This window comes from Ursus arctos, unplaced genomic scaffold, assembly GCF_023065955.2.
Source record: "Ursus arctos isolate Adak ecotype North America unplaced genomic scaffold, UrsArc2.0 scaffold_24, whole genome shotgun sequence".
Classification (NCBI taxonomy): Eukaryota; Metazoa; Chordata; class Mammalia; order Carnivora; family Ursidae; genus Ursus; species Ursus arctos.
Window position 1 is genome coordinate 3,539,466 of NW_026622919.1, and position 15,716 is coordinate 3,555,181.

Here is a 15,716-nt window from a genome sequence, read left to right on the forward strand (position 1 = left end):
GCTGGAACGCAAGCTCCCTGGCGTGTGGAACACGAGGCCCTCACAAGCTGATGCTGGGCTCTCTCTCGGGTGCTGGCCCAGTCCTGATGCATCCTGGGCCCTGGCCCCCAGGTGTGCTCCCTGTCCCCAGGCACCTGGCCGCTTCCCTGATCCCCAGGTGTGCTCCCTGTCCCCCAGGTGTGCTCCCTGTCCCCAGGCACCTGGCCGCTTCCCTGACCCCCAGGTGTGCTCCCTGTCCCCCAGGTGTGCTCCCTGTCCCCAGGCACCCAGCCGCTTCCCGGCCTCCTCCCCTTGCTTCGTATGTGCATCCACATTGGTCTCTGCTTCTCCATTTGGGGAATCCATTTGTCCTTCCAAGTCCTGGCTCAGAGGCTTGACCTGAGACTCTTGGTGTCCCCGGGTGTCCCCGAGTGTCATGGGTGCATGGCCCCAGTGGCCACCGGTGCAACAGCTCCAGGCCCGTGTGCCACCCCTCTGGCCTTGGTGTTCTGTGCAGGGCAGGGGCTAGAGCTGTTAAAATCTGAACTCTGAGCACAGGGTGAGCATAGGCAGGTGCTCAGTAAACACTGAGCTGACGTGAGTTTGATTATCCCAGAATAGAAAGTAAAGAGTTAAGGACTCAGCCAGTGAGTTTGAATGGGGCTCTGTTAGTAGAGTGTTTCTACTTATTGAGTCCTACCTCATCTATAAAACTGCAAGTAACGGTGCCTTGTTCATTGTCAGGAAATATGCAGAGTTCATGGCTGGACTTTGTTGTCTAGTTCAAATAAAAATGGAAACAAAAAAGAAACATTTTAAGCTGTGAGATTCTATGTGAGTGTAAAAATCCTATTATTTATAGGAAGATGTGTGGGATAGAATTAAGTAGAGTGCCTCTCCACTAGGATACTGGATTCTCAGGTGACCGCTAAACTACGACCCCTGCCGCTGACTTACCGCCTCATCCCATCCTCTTAGCGCATCCCCGTGATTGTGCTGGCCTTGTGTTGGACAAACCACTTAGCGTGAGGCGTGCAGGAAGAGGGCAAGCTGAAGTGCCATAACTAGAAATTAATATTCCCGCAGATATTTCTCGCCCCCTTCCTTGTGGGTTGAGTTTGTGTTTTGCAGAGTCGCAGTACCGTCTTTATGTTGAAGCAGGAGCGCTCCCCAGCAGACCTGCATTGCCATCTGCTGTGACAGGTGTTGAAGGGGATGCGCTCTGGTCTGAATGTCACAGGCCCTCCCGTGAGCACACCAGACATGAATGCTCACAGTGTCGTCATAAGAGGATGAGAACCGCCCTTCCCTTTTTTTACAAAGGTGAGCAGAAATGAGGCTTGGGTTCTGCTCCTCTGACGAAGCGGACCTGTCTCTGTTGCCTGAGCCTTTCTGTGCCTTCCGAGGTCTCGACCTCTTGCAGAATACCAAAGCACAGGCCTGGCTGCCGGTGCTCAGGCACCAGGTCCAGCAGACGGGTGGGGTGGTCTCAGGAGCCAGCACTGGTAGGAAGAAAAGGCAGGTATTGGGGGTCTTGGCGGGCCCTCATCAGCACACAGAGTGGTCAGTGGAGGCGAGGACAAGGCCTAGGAAGCGGGAGACGTTGCAGTTGTCAACAACCCTCTCTGTGGTTCTGGAAGGTTCACTGAAGTATGTTTGTGGTGGGGGCTTTGACCCTGCATTCGGTTTGCTTCTGGTTGAAGGACGGAGGGCTAGACCTTCTGGAAATGTTTTAAAATATCAGATTCTCACTTTCGCCACGCATTTGGACAACCCTCCAAAGGCAGTGGGACTAGATTCACATCGTTCTCCCCTCCGCTCCTCGTCTGTCGTCCACTTGGCTGAGATTTCCTTGTTAGAAACAGATTCTTGTAGCTGCTGGGGGCCTCTCCTGTTTGCCCCCTGAGGAGCTGCAGCTGGGACAGTCCTTAAACGCAGTGTGGTCTCGGACTCGGGCAGCCTCGGAAGGGACCGGGTCTAGCCCAGTCACCTCTGCCGGCGAGCACTGTCACTGCGGCTCCCGGAGGGACGTTACACTCAGCCGGGAGCTCACGTTCAAGAGCACTGCTAGGGCACGGCGAGCTCATGACCTCCTGTGCGCGTCTCCCGAGGACGTGCGGTGCCTGGCCCCGTAGACGCGGGTGACACGCTGGGGGAGGTGGAGACAGGCGGGTCAGCTCTGCTGGGGGCCAGCACTAACCCCAGTATGCCCCCCACAACTTCCTTAAGAAAAGAACCCATTCCTTACTGCACAGCACAGTCACGAAAGCTCCCGCTTCTGACCTGAGAAGGAGCCAGTAAATTTCCTTTCCTAGTCAGTGGCTTTTCTGCATCTCCTTTCTTTCTGGTGTCAGGAGTTCAGGGTGCTGATGCGTAGACTTCAGGCGGAGTCCCCCGTCTAAACCACGGCCGAATGGCATAGTTACAGCAGGCGCTAAGAAGGCCTTAGAACGGGATCCCAGTGTGCTCTTTCCACAAAAGAGATGTTTAGGCATCAGTCTGAGCAAATATTTTGGGGTAAATGGCTGGTGGCATTTCCATATTTTCTCCGAATAGAAACATCAGTGTAAAATGGTGCCTTAAGGACACCTGGGCTGCTCAGTTGGTAAAGCGTCTGCCTTCAGCTGAGGTCATGATCCCAGGGTCCCGGGATTGAGTCCCGAGTTGGGCTCCTTGCTCAGTGGGGGAGCCTGCTTCTCCCTCTTCCCCTCCCCTCCGCTCGTGCTCTCTCTCTCTCTCATTCTGACTAAAAAATAAAATCTTAAAAACAAACAAACAAACAAACAAAATGTTGCCTTAGATGTGGACCCCGCCATGCAGAAAGGCAGACCATGAGCCGTCCCCGCCCCTCGTCCCTGAGGAGGGGCCGCGTCCAGCCTCAGGTGTGCCCCTCGCAGAGTCTGTGCGTGCACCTGCTGTTCCATGGTTGCCCGTCGCGCCGAGTATGTCTTCGAGAATTTCCTAGATGATCACTCACAGATCAGCTCCTTCTTTCTTGTGACCACATGGTGTTTAAGTAGTTCTTAACTTTGGCAGTTTCCGGAGGATGTCGGTTGGGTCAATTCTTAAATGGAAGTTCTGAATGGAAAGGTAAGTGGCTTTTGAGCTTTGGTGTGGCAGAAAGGTGGTGCTGGGTTACACGCCCCTGGCCGCCCGTGTGCCCCCATGCCCTCGTCAGGGTCCCCCGACTGCTGGAGAGCAGTATGGTCTTCGTGTTCTCATTGGCACGTTTTGCATACTTGCCATCCTGGCTCTTTACCTTCAGCGGCTCGGGCTTCACTCTCCACTCAGAAGCTTTTCATTTTGGGGAGCCTGGGTGGCTCAGTCATCAAGCGTCTGCCTTCGGCTGGGGGCGTGATCCCACGGTCCTGGGATCAAGCCCCGCATCGGGCTCCCTGTTGGGGAGCCTGCGTCTTCCTCTCCCACTCCCCCTGCTTGTGTTCCCTCTCTTGCTGGCTGTCTCTGTCTCTCTTAAATAAATAAAATCTAAAAAAAAAAAAAAAAAAAGCTTTTCATTTTAACGCAGGAAACACGGTCTCCAAGACCATGACCACAGTCCTCCATGCTTTATTCTAGACTTTGATGGTTTCTTTCTCTACATTAAAATCTGTGGTTCAGCTAGAATTTATGTTGATATAAATAAGGTAGGCCTTCAGCTTCGTCTTCCCCCAAGTGGCTGGCTGGCTTATCGCCCCACCACCGTGGGCTGAAAATCCCACTTTTCTTTATATTTATGTGTTTTTTCTTCCTGAGACCGTGTGAGCTGAGGCACTGCCAGGTGGGTCAGCGTCTCTCGAGTGTCCCCCGTGCTGTCTCCTGTCACCAAGCCTCGTGCATCTGTCTCCAGGGCGACTCCCGTATGTCACCTCGTTTCTCCTTCATACTTCTCTGGACTATTATATGAACTGTTTCGTAAGGACTTTATTATTACTTTATTTGTATCATTTCTGTGAAAATCTTGTTGGTGATGTAAGTAGTATTTTTAGGACCTGGGACATACACACTGAGGAGAGACCTCTCCCTGCTGGGGTCTTCCCGCCTCTGCTCAGGTCTCACCTGTGTTCTTGGTGATTCTCTTCTGCCCGGTGTGAGAGGTGGGCCCTGCCACATGCTGGCTCTGGGGGTTTGGGGGTAGAAGGGAATTTGTCCCGAGAAACCAATCACATCATACCCCCAGGATAACAGCCAAGAGGTGAGGATCTGTTTGTACTGGAGGGAGGCCACCAGAAACCTCCCTGGTGTCAGGAATTCACAGCCAAACCCACCAGCCCCTCATGGATCACATCACCTCCCAAGCTCATTTTGGAGAGGGAGGAGTGCCACCTGGGGTCTTGAAGGGGCACTGAGCTTTGTCCACCTCCTGCTGCCGCCTCACCCCTGTCCTCCCTGCAGCGCTGCTCCTGGCTCAGCCGCGCCCCCTGCAAAGGGCAGGAGGCGGAGAACCTCGAGAGCAGCCTCTCAGAACAGAATGCATACGGCCCTGGGCCTGCGCGGGCCCTAGGAGGGGGCTCCCATCCCCGCGGCTGGGCCCTCTGTGCCTGCCCCAGCTTCGCCCTGCCCGTGAGCGGCTTCCAGGACCTGCCGGGATGCAGAAGCTGGGCGCCCAGGCTGGTGCCTCCAGCCCCTTCTCAGCTTCTCGCAGACTTCAGAAAACCTTCTCTGGACCCCGGGCAGCTCCGATAAGGGTCCGCGTCTGGTTCCGAGAGCCAGGAATGGAGTGTCAGGAATGGGGGACAACTGTTCAAGTTCTGTGCCTCAGTTGCCAGGTGACAAGAAGGGGGAGATTGAGAACCAGGCTCTCTGCCCGTTGTGCATGCTGGTGCGTGGGGCCTCTGCCCAGGTCAGCTGGGGCTTGGCAGTGCCCCTGCCTAGGATTAGCACATTTGGGCCCTTGATGAATTGAAAGATCGGAATTTATCTCCACCTCAGAAGTTGTGGATCAAATAGAGTAAGTGCTGCAGACTCCCCCTGCACACTTGGGGGAGGGTCCCCGGGGCTGGTTTCGTGTGCCCCAGGCCTCACCGGAGAGAGGAGGGCAGGACGTGAGCTCTGCACAAGGGCGCTCTCGTGCCAGCTTGATGGTTGGAGCTGGGAGCCACTGGGAGGGGCAGGATCCAGAGGTCGTCTTGTCAGAGTCAGAGGACACAGTGTGGCTCCAGCTTCTCCTCACCTTTCCAGAGTGTCCTCCCCTCTCCCCCATGCGACTGTCACTCTCCCCAGCCTGGAGTGCCCTCTCCTTCGTGGCTCCAACCTTCAGAGCAGGCTCCAGCCTCAGCTCCTTTGTGGAGCCTTCTGGCACGTGGCCGCCATGTTCACAGCACCTGTTGCCAGTGCCCTTGCACGGACCTGCCTGATTCTTTTTCCTTCAGAATAGTAACATGTAAGCTCTTTGGGGGCTGAAACCCTGTTTTACCATCTGTATCTTCTACAGTAACTAATAGGGTGCCTTGTTTATGGGTCGTACACTTTTTTTTTTTTTTTTTAAGATTGTTGAATTAACAGTCTGAGAAAACCATTTTGAAAACTTTTGTTTTCCCTCTTGGTGGATTTCCTGAGATGACTAGGTCGCCTGTGAGCGGTCTTTGTCTTTGATCACTGTGATTTCATGAGCTTGACTATGGGGCTGTTTATTTTAGCATCTGTCGTCTTTATACAGGAGGAGGGCCACGCGGCAGACTTTCTGTTGGTAGCTTTTCCCTCTAACTTCTTGTCTGCTCATGTCTTGGGTCGTATTGTCTGTGCTAAGAATTGACTGTTATGGGCTTTGCTTGCAGCCGCCTGCGGCCTGGATTCAAGCTGAACCTTTCCCAGGTTCCCCCACGGCAGGTGAAGCCGCGCTGTGGATCCTCTGATTGCCCCGTCGTTGTGGGTGTGCTGAAGTGAGGCACAGTGAGCCGCGTGCGTGCTGACCGAGTCTTGCACGGGCGGTGAGAGGTCGGCACTCACCTGCGGGGATCTGTAAATCCCTGCTGTGTGTGTACTTGCATAAAACCCAGTAATGTTGCCTCAAAATGGGGGACATAGCCCTGGTTAGACACTTGGGGTAAGAGATGTGAGGGACAGACCCCGGTAGGACAGCGCATGGCCGGCTGGTGAACCCCGCGAGCAGACACACGGAGGCGGTGCGGCTTGAGGTGTTTAGGTGAGAGTCCGCACGCGTAAGCTGAGGGGGGAGCCTGGCCGCTCCGGCGCCGAGTCTCCCTGTGAGCGGGGGCTCTTGAATGCTGCGGGTGAGCCCCTAAACACGAGAAGGAAACGAAGAGGGGCTGGGAGTGAGCTCCCTCCCCCGGCGGGCAGGCGTGTGTCAGGTGGGGACTCGCAGTCTGCACCTCTGTTGAAAGCTGGTTTCCTTTTGCATCTAAAGACAAGAATTCATACATAATTTTGCGGTTTATTTCTCATAGACGTGCTATGATTCTTATGGACGAGAACTGCCATTTTGACACAAAAATAAAATGGTTTACATTATGGCGGTTTCTTCAGAGACGTAGGCCGGGCCACAGCCATGGGCCAGGCTACAGAGTTGGGCTCTTTAGGTCAGGTCTGGTGAGCCTGTCCTGGTGACCAGGAATCCCCAGGGCATGGAACCCACGTTAGTATGGTGAGGGGTGGGGTGGGGCCGGGCCTGCAGGGGTGCCTCCTCTCAGCAGCTTCCTAAGGACCAAAGACTGGAAGTCGGGAGGGCGTGGGGAGTCCTCGTTTTCTCCTGTGTTGTTGATCTGGGGCGTGGTTTTTAAGCAGGGCGGTTTGGCCTTCCAGGGGACATTGGCAGCGTCTAGAGACGCTTTTGGTTCTCACCTCTGGAGGTGAGGTGGTGGGGGCGCCCTGGCGTGCAGGGGGGGCAGCTCCACATCCTGTGTTGCCCAGGACCCGCCCGTGACGGAGAGTGACCCCGCAGAAGGTCAGCGGTGCTGAGGTCAGAGAGCCCTGATCTGGTGTCGTGGCTTCTCTTCTCTTTGTCCTTTGCTTGTTTGGCACTTGTTTTTAAAAACCTGACGTCTCTTCCCTTACTAGTCAAAGGCAGCTGCCTCGTGTCATCTCGTGTTCTGGTCTAACATGGAATCCATGTCCTGGGGCCTGGGGGTCCAAGTCTGATGTCCCCGAGATCAACCTGCCGAGCTCCTCCTAACCGGAATGTACCGGAATGTACCGGAATGTGATGTTGCCACCTCCGGGGACCGAGTGGGAGGCCAGCCCTCTGCTAGAAAGGCCAGAGCACATCTGTGTGGAGACCCTGGGCCTGGGCCCAGAGCACAGGGGCAGTCTGGTCAGCATCACTGCCTGCTCCTGGGGTGCAGAGCAAGAGGAGGGGGCGGCCAAGTGCTGAGTGTGATGGGACAGCCTCCCCTCCGTGGGTCGGCCCTGTCGTTTATCCACTCAGTAGCGCGAGGGCATCTAAAGGAGGGGTTAATAACATCCTCCCAGTGAAGCAGCCATCAGCCTTCTGCTTCTAGGGGGTAGAGAAAAGCAAGTGCAGCCTGCAAGCGAGTGGTGCACCCCTCCCCCAGGAGGCCGCGTGGGGGGTAGTAGGAGGGGCCGGCTGTAATTGCATTCATGGAAATACGCCTGCGAGGAGCTGAGCTGAGCGGCACACACGCCAAGTGTCAGCCGGGCGGCAGCTCCGCGCGGCCATCTCTGTCCCCGCCAGCCTTTCCCACCAGGATCGGCTCCCTGTCCACCCTCGGTTTCCACTTGGCTTTTGTTTCCTCGCCGCCTCCTCTGGCCTGGCTGTGCCGGCACACATGCTGTGCCTGCTGCATCCCTCCGGCCACCTGGGGCTGTGGGAGCGCCCGGGAGCCTGGGACGGTGGGGTCGCGGGGCCGGCTCACCATGGCCTCTGAAGCGGAGAGCTGCCAGCTGCCCAGGCTTTGACGGCGGCTGCCGGGACGCTGGGGCTGCAGGAGAGGGGACTCGCCTTGGGTAAGAGGCCGGTGGATGGCGCGGAGCTCGTCCTGCGGAGCGGCATGCGGACTGTGCGGCTCTCGCTCCATTATGCTTTGCTGCCAGCCTCTCCACCCAGCAGCAAGCTGACGCGTGCCGCCGCTGTCTCTCTGCATGACTGCCTTGTGGTTTTGCATTCTGCTCTCTCCTCCTAGGGTTTTTCCACTGGCTTCTTGGGGTAGATGTTCAAATACTCAGTGTGGTTTCTTCTGGACCTGAGGTTCAGGAACAAGCTGATCACCCATTTTGGTGGCTCTGCTTCGGCGAGGTGAGAAATAGGACATCAGGAAGCAGAGGGACAGATGCAGGGCAGTCCTCTCCCCTCTGGACCCACCCGTGAGTTTCTGTTTGACTCTGAGTACTTTGGAACCATTCCTGGGTATGGGTAGCCCTCTTTTCAGCAGTTTGCCCAGAAAAGGAGTTGGAATTGCACATTTCATTTGATCCTAGGGGTCTACTCCAGCAATTAGAAGGACCGAGAATGTTTTAGTGTGCCAAAAAATGAAGAGTTTTATGAAGAGCTGGCATACAATTAGGGTTTAGGAACAGGTGAAGCGAGAGAGAACTGATTTCTTAAAACCCCCACCAAGCCCCTGTTCTGGACTTAAAGGGGTGTGGCCACACAGCTGTGCGGGGGTGGGGGGGGTGACTGCAGCTGGCACGGGGCATTCCTGGAGCCCCTTCCCTCAGGAAGAAGGGGGGCAAGCTCAGATGAGTTGGTCTGTCTGGGGGGTGGGGAATTCCCAGGCTTTCCCCGAGACCTGAGCACTCTGCATCTGTGTCGAGGAGGCCAGCGCGAGAAGCTGGTTCTCCCCTGTTGGGCTGGTTCCAGCTCTGCTTTCCGTTCCTGTGATCCTCTCAAAAACAGCTTTGCAGACAGAGATTGGAAGTCTGAACACCAGAAAGAATCCTGCTGCAAAACTCCAGCTGGATCAGATCTTATCATTGCCAGGCTTTACAAAAGGTGGAGAGGGATTTTGAACAATTGTTTCCTAGTTTTTACTTTTTACTGAAAGCAGATGTTAACTTTGTTTTTCTAAACCAAACTTTTAGGATACAATTTTATGACTTTGTCCCTTTTACTACCTTGAAAGTTGACCTCATTTCCCCTTGGTTGGCTGGTTACTGCTGGAGTTCTAGGATTCATTAGATAAAATGTGTCAGTTCCCTTCCGTGTTTAAGGTAAGATGATAGAATACTTCGTGTTTTCTAAGACAGTTTATGGGGCTGTTTGGGTTTGTTTGTTTTTTTTTTAATGAAGCTTTTATTTTTAAGTAATCTCTATACCCAACGTGGGGGTCAAACTCACAACCCTGAGATCGTGAGTCACGCGCTCCACCGTCGAAGCCAGCTGGGCGCCGGTGGGGCTGTTTAAACATGTCCTCTCATTTGAGAAGGGCCGTGATGATGACAGGCCCAGTGCGGTTGGGGCAGGGTGAGGTGGTGGCTGGCCCAAGGTCCCAGAACTACTTAGCGAGGAAAGCCCCCAGCAGGTGTCCCCTCCCACCCCAACCCCAGGTAGCGTCTCCTCTGGACTAAGGAGGCTTGAGTCATTCGGGCAGTGGTTAGATGAGCCAGAGCCAAGACTGAGGTGGGAACAGTTTTTCTTAAAGATGCAGAAAATGGTAACAAAATCATTAATTGTCCTTCCTCCTAAGGAGGAGACTGGGTGGCTTCTGTGTGGAAAGAATTTAAACTGGAAGAGTAATGTTCGCATTGGCAGTTTGCTAGAAGGAGCCTCTGGCCTCTCTGTGTTGACTATCAGTTATGTGAGCCATGTGCTAATTTCACTCTTTCTGGTCCACGTTGTGTATGCAAATTCCTTTAAAATCTAGGCGAGGCCGCCTGGGGGGCTCAGTCGGTTGAGCGTCCCACTCTTGGTTTCGGCTCTGGTCGTGACATCAGGGTCATGAGATCAAGCCCTGCACTCAGCACGGAGTCTGTTTGAGACTCTCTCTCCCTCTGCTGCTCCTCCCACTCTCTCTCCCCCTCTCTTTCTAAAAATAAATCTTTTAAAAAGTAAAATGTCCTAGGCCATAAACTGGTGGTGAGACTTCATAAGTCAGTCGGGAGAGAGGAGTACCGTAAGCAGAAATCAGGAAGTCAGGATACTTCCATTAACTATTTGTATGTTTATTTTTAATTATGGTAAAGTACATGCAAAATAAAATTTATCGTTCTAAGCGTACGGTTCAGGAGCATTACGGATACTCACAGTGTTGTGCAACCAGTCTTCAGAAGTTTCCATCTTGTAGAACGGAAACTCCATCCCCAGTCAGCACCACCTCCCCAGCTCCCAGCCCCCGGCCCCTGGCAGCCTCCATCCTGCTCTCTCTCTGTCGCTCTGGGGACCTCGCGGAAGTGGAACCTTCCAGCATGTGGCCTTTATGACTGGCTGATTTCACCGAGCATGCTGTCCTCAAGGTTCATCCGTGTTGTAGCAGGGTTCAGGATTTCCTCCCTTCTTGAGGTGGACTAGTACTGTGTTCAGTTTAGAAAGGATTGCCATGGTTTTGACTTAGTAGGAAGGAAAAGACACTAGTTTTCTAAAGTTGGCAGACTTTCTATACGAAATGCCTATATGGTCATAGGCACTGTTGGCTCCAGGGTGCCACCACGTTCCGGGCTTTGGTTCTGTCCGTGTGTACTGTCAGTCTTCTCTCCCTTGCCCTCTGGTTGTGCCAGCTGTCCTGAGGCCCGTCTCTAAATTTGAGGCTTTTGGCTTGCCTGGGTGGCTCAGTCGTTAAGCGTCTGCCTTCGGCCCAGGGCGTGATCCCAGGGTCCTGGGATTGAACCCCGCATCGGGCTCCCTGCTCCGCTGGGAGCCTGCTTCTCCCTCTCCCACTCCCCCTGCTTGTGTTCTCTGTCTCGCTGGCTGTCTCTCTCTCTGTCAAATAAATAAAATCTTTTTAAAAATAAATAAATAAAAAATAAATTTGAGGTTTTCATTGCAATATCCGAGTCATTATAGCTGTTTGTTTTCCGTGTCCTGTGTTGCCCTTTACCTGAGAGATTCTGTGCGTGTTGGTTGCGTTCTTATCCCTGTCATAAAGATCTGACCCCAGGTAGTCCGATGTCAGCTTGGAATTGAGAGTTTTGTGAAAGTTTGCTAAATGTTGGTCTCCAACGCCTGAGTTCTTTCTAGCCTCTTGAATCTTTCTCATTGTAAGTCACTGGGATTTCCTGGGAGACCAGATGACTCACCCCCATAGGGTGGGGCATCGTGAGGCATCTAACTGGTAGGCTCTGCACACGTACGAGTTTGATAAACGCAGGCCCTTTGACCTTTAAGTCTCTGGAGGGGAAAGAAACCACCTTCACTCCCATGGACAGTTCCCCAGATTTGCACTCTTGAACCCACAAGCTGTTTGTAAATAGCTGTGTTCTCTCTAGAGTTGGTAGCAGTTTCTAGAGAGGGTATAAGAAAGCATGGTACTTCACTACTGCTGCCCCTGTTTTGGCTGGGGCTTACAGTTAGGCGTCTGAAGCTGTGTGTTTTCAGTGTCGTAAAACATATAGGGCTGTGAAGGGTTTGGCCTTGCTTGTTCTAGGGGGTAGCTGTGGTATCGGTGCTCCGGAAGGCCGGGACAGTGTCTTGGCACACTGATGCCCTCCCTGGCCTGGGTGGGAACTTGGACTAGGGTGTTCTCTCCTGTTTACCTTCTCCACACTTGGGGGAAAGGAAGGACCTTTCTAGATTCTTGGCCTCACTTCTTAAAACATTTCCCTGCTGTGCTGGTTTAAATTTGGACCCCTCTTATCCACTGAGAAGCAGGGGCTATATATAAGAAGGGCGACGGTTGATGATTATGGTTGGAAAAACAAGGCAAGTGGTGTGTTTTAGAGCTAGGCAGAAGGACTTGGTATGCTGGATGACCTCTGGGAGTGGTGTCTCTGTCCTAAAGCACGTCTTTAACACTCCTGGGGATGTAGGACGGAGTGGTCCGTTGTGGCAGGCGGCTGCCTGTGCTCCTGCTGGGCAGAAACTGCTCTCAGAAGAGCTGCTTTTTCGATTGAACTTGATGGCAGATCGCTGGGCACCTGCTCCTGGCTGCTGAGGGGGGGAGTGGGGCGGGGGGGGGGGCAGCAGCTGAGCGGGAGCGTGATTGCCGCCATGTGCTTGTTTATGGGAGCTGTCCCTTTAAGACAGTCCTCCTTTGTATGTGCTGGATGGAGCACATTTCAGCTCTGGGGTTCTGCCGACTGGTAAAATCTGCAGAGCGACATTTAAATAAAGAAAGAAATGGAAGCTTCCCTTGTGTGGCTTTTCTGTTCACATATGAGCACAATGGTCCCTTGTTGAACGCACTTTAATCCCCTTCATTGAATTGGAACCCCACGAAGGACTGGGGAGGGCTCATCCTGGACTGGCCCCCTTGCTGGAAGGGGGACACCTTGTAAATTAACCTTTGCAGAAGTGAATTCCCGAGGCCTCTAGACCCCCAGGCGCTCTGCTCCCCATCTTTTGTGCTCAGGCTGCTGCCTCCCTGGTTGCCATTCTTTTCAAGAGAAGGGGGCTTAGCCGCCTTCCTGGCACAGAAGTGTGGCTGCAGCACGTGGCAGTCGGGGGAGGGAGGAGTTGTTTATTTCTCTGCCATCTGGCCCATCAGCCGATCTTTCACAGTTTAACCCTCATGGCTTCGAGGGAAAGCCACGGCACTGATACGTGCCCTTCCTGGGGCCCAGGCTGCTTTTCCAGGCACACGGGGTGCGGCGTTCGTGCAGCTGTGCCTTCGCTTCCTGCCCCTGCCGTGGCCTGCCCTGTCCTGGGGGTCGCTCACCCCTCTCCCTCTCCAGCCATGGTTTTCATTCCTTTTGCTGTGAAGTGAAGTGAAGCATTTTCTCCATGGCCTTTACTTTCCTCCTGGGCAGTGTGCGAGTGAGGGCTTGAAGTGAGGAGGTGACGTGACCTTGTTGAGTTTAAGTGCGGGAGCTATGTGTGTTAGGGTGCTGGAGTTTTCCTGGTCTCAGGGAAGAATTCCACTAGAAGGATGAGACAGAAACCTGCCCTTCTTTAAAAGAAGTTCCCAGATGACTTGCTGAGCCCTAAGGCAGGCAGCGCCGTGATCTAAGGTGGCCGATTGTGGAATGCAGCCGGGTTTAGAGATCCTGTGGTTAATGTCAGGAGACAGCCTCAAAGCACACGTGAAGACATGTCTTGTTTATTCTCACTGCAAAGTAGCCAGACGCTGCTTCCTTCTGACCACCGGGACGTAGAAGGCCTGTCTTTTCTAGGAACCATAGAGAAACATTTTTATTTTTAATTTTTAAAAAAAATTTTTTATTTTTTAAGATTTTACTTTTTTATTTGACAGAGAGAGAGAGTACAAGCAGGGGGAGCAGCAGGCAGAGGGAGGGGGAGACGCAGGCTCCCCGCTGAGCAGGGAGCCTGATGCGGGACTGGATCCCAGGACCCTGGGATCATGACCTGAGCCGAAGGCAGACGCTTCACTGACTGAGCCACTCAAGCACCCCTACTTTTCATTTTAAAAATGCAGTAGTATCAGGGTACCTGGATGGCTCAGGTCATGATCCTGGGGTCCTGAGATCTCTGCTCAGTGGGGAGCCTGCTTCTCCCTCTCCCTCTCCCCGTCCCCACCTCAAGCTCTCTTGTGCGCTCCTCTTTCGAATAAATAAATAAAATCTTTTTAAAAACGCGGTAGTACCTGCATGTATTTTTTAAAGCAAGTACTCAGGAGCTCATAAGACCCACTCCCCAGAAGCAGCTGCTAGTAAGTAACTTTTCCTGGCTTTTATCTTCTGGTAGGTGCTGCCAGGTGCATGTTAATATTCTCATCCAGCTGATGATTTTATCAAAGTCAGAGATGGTCTCTTGACCTCTTCCACTTCACATCATTCTCTTCACTCTCCCGCTGTCCATTTTTGATGGTGTATCAGTTTTTGATCCCTTTGTTTTCGCTTTTGAAACTTCCATGCACATATTTACAACTCCGTTTGTTGATCTTTGACCTCTGTCCCTGTTTTTGTAAGCAGGTGCCATGGGGGCCCCCTTGTCTTTCCGTTTGCTCCCTCGCTCTGGCCTTCGCCAGTGATAGCGCATGATTGAGATTAGCCTGCGTGCCGTGTCTGCAGGCTGACGCTACAAGTTGACCGGCCGTGCACAGCGCCACCACAGGGTGTGCTTGCTGCTCAGCCGAGCCCTCGTGCGCTCTGTCTCTCGGGCGCTGTTCCCAGCCCTGGGGTCCAGTGGACTCTGCTTTCTCGCCTCCCCTGAGCGCTGCCGGCCGTGGCTGGCTCATGAGCCCCTTCGTTGTTGCTGTTTCCAGTGATCCTTCTTGTTCTGTTGAGAGGAGGCTCATGGTGCCTCCGCATATCATAAATACTTCTCAGTTGTCTTCCCGTTCCTTCTCTGGGCTGAGCTGCTTCCTGTCCGCACACGACAGCCTGTGTGTTCTCCTCGAGCTCTCGAGGCTTCTCCTCCCCGTCCTTGTGCGCTCGTCTTCCTCCTCCTGAAGGAGCACGGAAGATACACTTCAAGGCCTCCCGTGTCTGAAACGATTGTTTTGTCCTCCACATTGACTGAGAATTCATTCTAGGGTCAAAGTCATTTTTATTTAGACCCTCGAAAGCCCCTCTCCCGTCTCCCAGTGTCCACTGTTACACCAGCCGCCTCCTCGCTCTTCCTGCTCACGGAGGTTTTAGAATCATCGGAATCCTCCAGCTTCTGAATGTTTACAGTGACTGCTTCCCTGGGGGAGTCCGTTTCTGCTTCTGTCTTCAAGTCTTTTTGCTCTTTATCCTGCATGTGCCTCCCTTTATCTTTTAACCTCTTTTTGATGGGGGGAGGCTAGGGGACAAAAATAGGTTTAATTTCCAGGAGTGTATTAACTGTCCCTTTTTCAGAGTTTTCTGTTCTTTTGAAGTTTTCTTTTGTTCCGCTCCAGGGTGGGTTTTCTGTTCCCTGCCTTGCTGGTTCTCATTTGGGCTGTAGGCTCCGCCATCTCTGTGGCTGTAAGAAACACAGCGGCTAGAAGGCGAATGGGAGCTCCGTGTGTGAGGTGGGCCTCATGTGCAGCGAGGCTCTGCTTTCGTCTGGCTGGGCACGAGGTGCCTTTGCCGGAGGGCAGTTCCAGGTCTCCCGGCTCAGCTGCTCTCTCGGTGGTTTTGCTCGGCCTGTGCTGTGTCAGGCACTGTGCCGGGCTCTGCAGACACGGCCGTGACGGGCACCCGAGGCCCCCGCGCCCGCCGCGTTTGCCTCCTAGAGGGAGGAGCTGGCACTCTGCTCTCTGTCCCAGAGGTTTGTTGAAATCTCTTCTGCCGGTGGCCCCTCTCCTTGTACCTTTTGATATTGTAGGTTTATAGCTCTTGAAACATTCCTTTACTGTTTCTAAAATAACATCTTGGGAGGTAGGGGACCGGCAGCACGTTCTAAATTCGTAATAGAGAAGCTAGACTGTGGCCTCCTAGAAGAACGGTCATGGGTGAGTGCTGACCCGGACTGGGTGGGTGCTGGGGTTCTCAAAAGAAAGCAACCACAGATTTTCCAATCCGGAATGAGAAACACTGGTTTCTTGGGGCGCACAGCAAGTCTTGAGATGTAAATTTTCTACATGCTGCGTCTGTTTTTCATCAGCCTCATTCCGAGGGCCTTACTCTTGCCTCCGCTTGGGTAGGGACGCGTTGATCTGATTAAGCCGTCTCTGTGGCTTCAAAATCACAGCCTGATTATTCTCCCCCATGGAACAGCTATTAAAAATGAACTATTGGCTCAAATTTTCAAAACCATGTTATGTTAGAATGAATATTGTCTTCTAGAACCTCAGGAAATTATTTCT

The 15,716-nt window shown here is 53.3% G+C and overlaps 1 protein-coding gene across 5 annotated transcripts in view; it reads left to right on the forward strand.

Annotated features, from left to right (window-relative positions):
• The window catches only part of CYTH1 (cytohesin 1), a 77,729-nt gene that overhangs the window by 39,183 nt on the left and 22,830 nt on the right, over positions 1–15,716 (forward strand). The gene's annotated exons all lie outside the window — the stretch shown is intronic.